Genomic DNA, 8,447 nt, shown 5'->3' with positions numbered 1-8,447 from the left:
CTATGTTAGGCTAGATTGCCTCTCGAGGGGCAGAGGGCTGTTGGGATTTTTGAGAATCTGTGACTTTCCCCAGGCCACTTCAAAGGTTCTAAGCACAAAGCCAGAGGAGGTCCTTCTAACATCCTGTATCCTTCCAATGAGAATCAGGGCTTCAGAGAGTCCCATGGGTTAGAACTGTAGAGATTATCTCTTCCTACCTCCTCACCTTACATTTCACAGGTGAAAACGGAGGGCCCAGGGAGAGCAGCGGCTTGAGCACCACAGAGAGCCACTGCAGAACCCTTGGCTCCACGCCCAGGAAGCCTCCAGCACCCCAGCGTGTCCACACTGGGGGTATTTTGCCCACTGTTGTGAAAGGAGATGTTTTTTAGGGGTACACAGAACAAGCTTTAAATAGCATTGTGAATCACATAATGAGAAAGATATTCTCCATTCACTGCTCTTTTAGTCTGATTACTTTAAGGATCTCTCCGTTCAGTGTCAACATCTCCTTAGCTCTTGTTAAATTCTTAATAAAGAGAGAATGGACCTTTGATGGGAAACCGTGTCAGTGTCAACAAGAATTTAATAACACTGTTTTGTTGTCTTTGTTGTTTTAGGTTACCTTCTACTTATGTCAACTGATACAAGTTTTCATTTACATATTAATGTAAAGTTCCATTTAAATATATGTAATTAGGTTAAAGGAAAATTGAGTCAAAGAAAAATATTAAATGAATAATCATGACTTGCTATAATACAAAATGACCTAAAAAATAATTTCAATGAAAACAAATCTTTTACTTCATGATAACTTTTTAAGCAGATGTTTCAATAACAACGCTTTTAAAGCATATGACTTCTCATCGTGTACGCGTGACTAGGAACCTATGGGACAAACTTGGCAGTCAGCTCCATACTTTGACTTTCTCTTCACAAACCACCCCCTTACCACCCAGGCGACTTCTGGGAGAGGAACGTGCTCTCTCAGGGGAGTGTAACGGCGGTGATTAAAATAGGAAAGGGAAACAGCTCAATGTCATCATGGAGGGACGCTGTGAGTGGGTCATAGCAGTGGTAGCTGTGTGCCGCCCCCTGGTGGACACTTGGGCATTTGCGTGGGCAGTGTATTTGTCTTCTGGCAAGCCTAACAGTTACTTGTCATGAAGTACTTTTTTTTGTATTACGTGCTTAGGTAGGAATATAGCGTCTATGAATTTCATCTCAGGATAGTAAATGGGGTGTTAAAAAACTCGAAAAAAAAAAAAAAAAAACAACACTTGTTACAGAAAGAGGTTTTTGTGTCTGATAAGGCTGAGACACAAAACTGTCCTGATTAATAGGCCCTGCTCCCTGCTTCCAGAGCATGTAGCAGAGGGTAGGAGAAGGCCCGAAGGCAGGGCTTCTTAACCTTTTTTGTTCCACGGACCCCTTTGCCAGACAGGTGAAATAAATACTACTGTAATTTATTTATTGCACACATTCATAAGTAAAGGAAATGCTAGATTTCAGTTAGAGGTCAGAGAAAATAAAGATAAGAAGTTGATTTTTTTTTTTCAATTCAAGCTCATGGAACCTGTTGAGGGTCCGTGGACCCCTGGCTCAGAACCCCTGCCCTAAGGACACCATTTCATAGTGGAAAGGGTTATTCCTCCACCCGACCAAACTCTCTCTGGTCTTCTCCTTCTGTCAGAACCACATGAGGCTCAGCTCCAAGGCCCTCCTTCACTCTGAGCCACTGCAGCTCACAGCAATCCCCCTCCTCTGCTATCAGCACGTCTCCTCTGTGGAATTCATCAGTGCTGCCTCTGGAGCCTCTTATTCTAAAATCACTGTTTAACTTTGTTTAACTTTGCTGAAAACAGAGGACCTGGGTTTGAATCCAGCTCCACCACCTTCTAACTGATCTTGGCTTAAGTTACTTAAATTCTCAGAGTCCTAATTCCCAGCTGTTAAAAATGAGTCATCACTGGTCTGAAATCATCAGAATAAGCAAAATCATGGAGTCAGAAACTAGAATACAGCTTACCAGGGCCCTGAGTGGGGACTGGGATTGGCAAGTTCATGCTTAAGTGATACAGAGTTTCTGTTTGGGGTGACAAAAATGTTTTGGTAATGGATGGTTGACATAACATTGCGATGGTAATAACATCATTGAATTATACATTTGAATGTGGTTCAAAGGGGAAATTTTAGATTGCATATATGCTACTAGAATAATTTTTTAAAAGGCAGACCATGGGACTCTACAACTCAAACAGCAACCCCTAACGTAAAGTACAGAGTAGAGTTAATAGTACAAGTATAATAATATTTTTTCATCAATTGTAACAAAGGCACCACACCAATGCAGTGTTAATAATAGGGAGGGTATATGGGAACTCTATTTTCTGCATGATTTTGCTGTAAAACTACAACATCTCTCATAAAAAAGTAAATGAGTGCTCCAACCCACATCCACAGTGTTGCCCCAAGATGACATGTGATGAGGTAGGCAAAGCACTTTGCGTGATTCTTGCATGAAGTGTTTAAAGACGTCTTGGGAAATTGTTAAAAACAGAGTTAGGATTTTCGGACAAAACTCGCCATACCTAGCAAGCTGCAAAGGTCCTAGAGACATGAAATCTGCCCTTGTTGCCCATCTCAGCTTTTAAAAGAACATTTCCAAAGGTTTCAGTTAAAGAAAGCCGCCGCTGAATAAAAAGGCAGGAGGTGCCCTCTAGTGGCACGGTTGCATTATCTCGGGAAGAAAAGTGAATTTGGGAAGCAGAGAGCCTTGAAGACAGAACTTGGCAAAACTTTTCCGGGGAACGGCAAAGCCAAGTGTTACACAGAGGCTCGGAGGCAGTGATGCCTGAAAAATACAAGTGGGTCCTTGCAGTCTATATTTAGGTGGACAGCCCAGGTGCCTTTCTTATCTGACGTTGCCGCACAGGCAGTGACCTGCTCGAGGTCACCTTGTTAGTCAAGGGTGGGGCTGGGAGTTGAACCCAAAGTTCCCTCTACAAATCCAGAAATCTCTTCCCTGCTGGGAGGCAAAGCTCTTGAGAGTAAGAGCTGTGACTTATGCCATTTTATCTCCTTCACAGCACTTTGCACAGGGTTTTGCATAAAATAGTCAAATTATGTGACAAAAAAAAAAAAACCTGACATTTATGAAGTGATAACTCTGTGCACGACACTGTGCAAAATGCTATAAATTCATGATTTTATTTGCTGCTCACAATACCTGTAAGATATAGCCCAGTTTACTGATAAGGTAACTAAGTCTCTGAGAAGCCAAGTGACTTGCCTAGGATCACACAGCCGGCATTCAAACCCAGGTACACTAACACCAGAACGTGGGCTTCTATCCACTAGACCAGCAGTTGCCACATTCTTTGGTCTCAAGATTCCTTTACACCCTTAAAAATTATTGAAGACCTTAAAGACTTTTTGTGTACAAAGATTATTTATCGATTACTATCCATAGTATGAGAAATTAAAACTGACATTTTAGGGGAGTGGAATGTAGCTCAAGTAGTTGAGCACCTGCTTCCCATGTACAAGGTCCCAAATTCGTTCCCTGGTACCTCCTAAAAAACAAACAAGCAAACAAAAAAACCAACTCTCATTGGGGAGCAGGGGTAGCTCAATAGTTGAGCACCTGCTTCCCATGTATGAGGTCCTGGGTTCAATCCCCTGTACCTCAAAAAGAAAAAAAACTGACATTTAAAAAATATTTGCTATTTCATTTTTAAATTACAAGAATAAAACCTATCACATGAAAATAGCTAACATATTTTTATGAAAAAGAACCACATTTTCCCAAACACAAAACATTTAGCATAGAGCAACATTGTTTTACATTTTTGCAAATCTCTTCAATATCTGCTAGAGAGAAGACAGATGGATTCTCACATCCGCTTCTGCATTCAATCTGCCGCGAAATCACACTTTGTGTAATCTTTGGAAAACTCCACATTGCACTTGTGAGAGAATGAGAGTGAAAAAGACAAATAACAGTACCGTCCTTGAAATCATTTGCCACCATGCGTGCCTGAAAGGGCCTTGGGGACGCCCAGGGATCTCCGAGCACCCGCTGAGAATGGCTGCCTCCCTCCACCTGCCTGCGGGGTGAATGCCCTCCTGGGCTCACCTCTCCAGGGAGCGCACTGTCATTCCACCTGTGACATTCTTATTTATTTCTTGAACTTCTTTTCTTTGCCTGCGCCCTCCCCGTTCATGCTCTTTTCTTGGCAAATGCACATCTTCTAAGTGAACTTTTCTTCCTTTGTGCTCTGGATACAGCCTGTCAGGGTAATGGTGAACCTCCAGACTGAATGCCTCAAGCAGTCAAGGGAGGCTAATGTCTTAATTCTCTATCTAAAGACCCAAGAACATAAACTATTAATTCCTAACTGTTTCTAGGTAATAGAACTGCTGAAAATACCTCACTCAATTTCATCCAGACTAAGAAGACTGGGATTAAGAAGCACCACCCCCGTTATGTTTCATTAAGTACATAACTACGAGTTATCGGGAGCCAGTCCTATCTGATGCCCGCAGTGAACTTTGGCTGCCCTGGCTGCCATCCCTCCCCTGTCACCAACCCTCGCCTCCGTGAAGAGGGGGACCCCGGCTGCACCCACCGCCCCGCAGCCTCACCACCACTTACAGCCCAGAGGCTATGAGGCCTTTACTCCTTCATGTCAGGCAGCATCAGCTCAATTCCCCTTTTCTCTCCCTCCTCCCACCCCTCACCAACTCCCGAAACCCTTCCATCGTGCCCTCTGGCACTCAGAGTCCATCATCCGCCTCAACTTCTCTGAAAGTTGCCTCCCCCTTCTTGCTCTAGCTAACCCCTGGCTCTCCCAGGAGGACTCTGTTTGCCCTCCGGCTCCTCAAGGGGGTAGTTCCCTCCCACCCCCGTGTCATAGGCAGGCTGGAACGTGGGCTAAGTGTTCTCGAGTCCTCCTTGTTGCTTCCAGACTACTCTTCCTCTCTGCCTCAGCCCCATCTTTGAATCTCATGGATCAGACTATACCCTCCAGTGCCCCTCTTGTGCCCAACACTGGGTCACTCTGTTTCCTTGAAGATTTTGGCTCCTAGCTCACTGCCATTCTCCCTAACACTGCTCCTTCATTCTGCCCTCACAATCCCTAGACAAATCCCCTCCAATGAGTTTGTCTCCATCTTCCTCAGTACTCACTTTCACAGCCACCTCCTGGACACTGTCACTACCAATAACTTCAAACCCTCCATAAACTGATCTTCAAGCTCTCTACTTTCCATCTTCCCATCATAACCCTATCCTTTCCCCAAAAATCCTTTGACCCCACATTCAGAGTCCAAACTCATTTCCATGGCACTCAAGGCCTGACATATGTCCCCTGCATACCTTCTGGCATCATGCATTACCCCTGTCCTTATCACTCCCTACTCTGCAGCCCCACTGACTTTTTTTGCAATTCCTCAAACAGACCAAGTCCATTCCCCCTGAGGTGGGACCTTTGCACTTGCTCCCTGCTCAGCATGAAATGCCATAGCCCTGGATGTCCATAAGACCCTACCTCACCCCTTCAATCTTTGCTCAATTATGCCTTTTCAATGGGGCTATTTCCTCCCCATTTAAAATTGCCTACCCACCCATAGTATATACCCTTCCATACTTTATTTTTATCCATGGCACCAATCACTTGCTAGTATATGGTGTAATTTACTACTATTTTGTAGATAGACTATGTTCCCCGCCTAGGATGTAAGCTTCACAAGGGCAGGAATTTTTGTGTTTTGTGAAGTGTTGTATCCTCAGTCCCTAGACAGTGCCTGACACATGGCAGTCACTCAACAGATATTTCTGCATGAATGGAGGAAAGAGGATTATGCATATTTGGAAGAAGAAAAATGTGAAGGATAGCTAAATCTCATTTTATACCTAAGATTTTAAACAAACACCTACCGATTTTTCAGAATTTGTCAAGAATAGCCTCATTTTAAAGCATTTAAAAGATTTAAAAGTGAAATATGCATTAGGTTTACATCATTGCCACATAGCCTCACCTCTTTAAGGGAAACACATGACATCCATGTCAAGAGTAATCCTAAACTAAGTAAATTTTTCATTATTATACAAGGTCTTCAGGATACATCCCTCCCATAAAATTCAACAGCCCTGTGTTTGAGCAAAGATGCCAAGCACTGTGTGGGTTTTGAGCTGCTTTCTTAGCTCCCATTTCTTTCTCCTTTTCAAGGAATGAATCCTGCCTGACTTTCCCTGCCTCTCTTCACCCAAGTGACTCCTTCAGCATCTCTCCAAACCACCCTCACCCCTCTGCCTCTACCTACAACTCAGAACTGAAATCCAATTTGTTCAACAGTGCTAAGAACATATCCAGTTTTCAACCCAGGAATACAGAACATTGTGCCCAACTGCCTTTTATTCTTTCTAGGAAGATGAAACTGCTTCTTAATTATGTATCCCACCCCTGGCTGACACCCCTGGGTTAGGCTGCTCCCTGTGGGCTGTGCCTTCTTGTCTGTCAGTGCAGGTGTGCAGGAAGCCAGCAGCCACCTGCCACCTGGTCTCCAACCAGCATCCCAGTGACAGGCAGCTGACACCTCTGCAGCGGGATTGCAAGATGCAGCAAAGTGATGGTGTGTGTCATCACCATGGCAACCCCTCCTACTCCTTGGGCACCAGAGGAAGGCAGGACCCAGCCTGTTCCACTGTGAACTCTGAGAAGCGGCTCATTGATTCCAGGCCCTTCTATCTGGAAAAAGAGACCTCTTCATAAGGAGCTTTAGGCACAAATCCTACCTGGAATCTGTGCATACAGGGACAAAGATGGGCCTCTTTGGTCTCCGACTTCCTGTGTAATTCAGTTCTACAAACTGATCAACTGTCTACCCTAGACAAGGCGTTGAGCTTGACAACTACAAAGATAAACAAGAACTCTATGCAGACATTCACTCGAGCTGGAGAGGAGAGACAGAGCTGCCATGTGATTGTACCTGTGGCTTGAGCACCTGTGGCTAGGGTCCCCAAAAGCCACTAAGTGCAGAACATTCTAAAGTTAGCAATGGACTACTGAGAGGTACCAGAACCAACCCTATGAGCGTCAACCACTGCCCTGACTTACCCACTCTTCAGAAAAGAGAGGAAAGAGACCTGAGAAGGAAGAAGGTAATTGGCCTTTGGGGTATCTGCAGAGAAAAGATATGTCTGTGGTAGGGAAGAGGGTGTACCTCCTTTTCCTACGGCCAAGTGAAAGAGAAGCTCCAAATGAAGCACATATGAAGATTGGGGGAGTCTGTAAGTAGGGAAGAATGGCATCTTGTCCCCCAGATGAATATCTGGTGGGCTGCAGAAATTGTAGTCCTATCCTGGTGGCACCACCAGAGCCAAGTGTGTTGTGAGACAGGGGTCATGGAAGAAAGCAATGCAGGAACCTGAGAATATGGTATGTGTCCTCTTACCCCACTACAGACAAGGAGGATCACTGGCATATGGGGACATACTTCAACTCTGGTGCCTGCACCTGGTCCAGAGATTTCTCGATGTGGAAAACCTGCTGGCATAGTCCAGGCTGGCAAGGTCTAAAGGTCCTCAAATGTGCTGGAAAACCTTCTCCCCATCCCAGGTCTCTGCAGTCATTGAAAGTTGAGGAAAGGACCTTGGTGGTTCCCATGGCTTTATAGGGAGAAGCCCAGAGATTGATGGACAGGCAAAGGCCATGGGTGGTCCCTAGACCAAACAATAGGAGGATTCACCTGGGAAAAGGGCTGAAAAAGAGGCATGGCTCGGTTATTTACAGGGATACTCAGCCACAGAGGAATGGGAGGTTACAGACTCCACCCCCACCAAGACTTCCATGTAATGGAGGCCACCAGCATCATTCGGAGCCCACCACCCAGCATGAAGTCAGGACACTTCCCATATCCAACACTGTCGGATATGTCGGAGTCACAGACCCAAAGGGTATCGGGAATGAAAGATAAAGAGAGATTGGGATCAGGGGATCTGAGAGCATTGATTCCTCAAGCTCATCAGACAAATTTATTAATATCGGGGGCTTCTTTATATACCCCAAGCAATCGTGAGAACCAGCAACTATCCTAGCTAACTATCCCATAACTTCATTAATGAAAACACAGTGCACAGTGGATAAGATAGTAACTAAAGCCCAAGATGTTCTATTATGTTATTGAAACAAATATACATCATAAATCTTGTTGCCCAGGTTACTTGAGATATCAAGTCTGGGTTCTGCTGGAATGTTATGTTTCCCAGAGAGATTAGCCACCTGCACGTATATCTCTAGGGACAGCATGACCCAGTGGTCAGAAAGTAACTTGCTACCATGGAAACAGCATGCCTTTGTTTCCCACACAACACATGGCCCTTCACACCTGCAGGAGCCCTTCTCCTCTGGTTGTCCTCCCTGGCACTGGTCTGAAGTAAAGTCCCAGGAGGGTCCCATCATCTG

Source organism: Dasypus novemcinctus, chromosome 2 (genome assembly GCF_030445035.2).
Source record: "Dasypus novemcinctus isolate mDasNov1 chromosome 2, mDasNov1.1.hap2, whole genome shotgun sequence".
In the NCBI taxonomy this organism is placed as follows: Eukaryota; Metazoa; Chordata; class Mammalia; order Cingulata; family Dasypodidae; genus Dasypus; species Dasypus novemcinctus.
The sequence above is the reverse complement of the archived record's forward strand: the minus strand, read 5'-3'. Positions refer to the sequence as shown.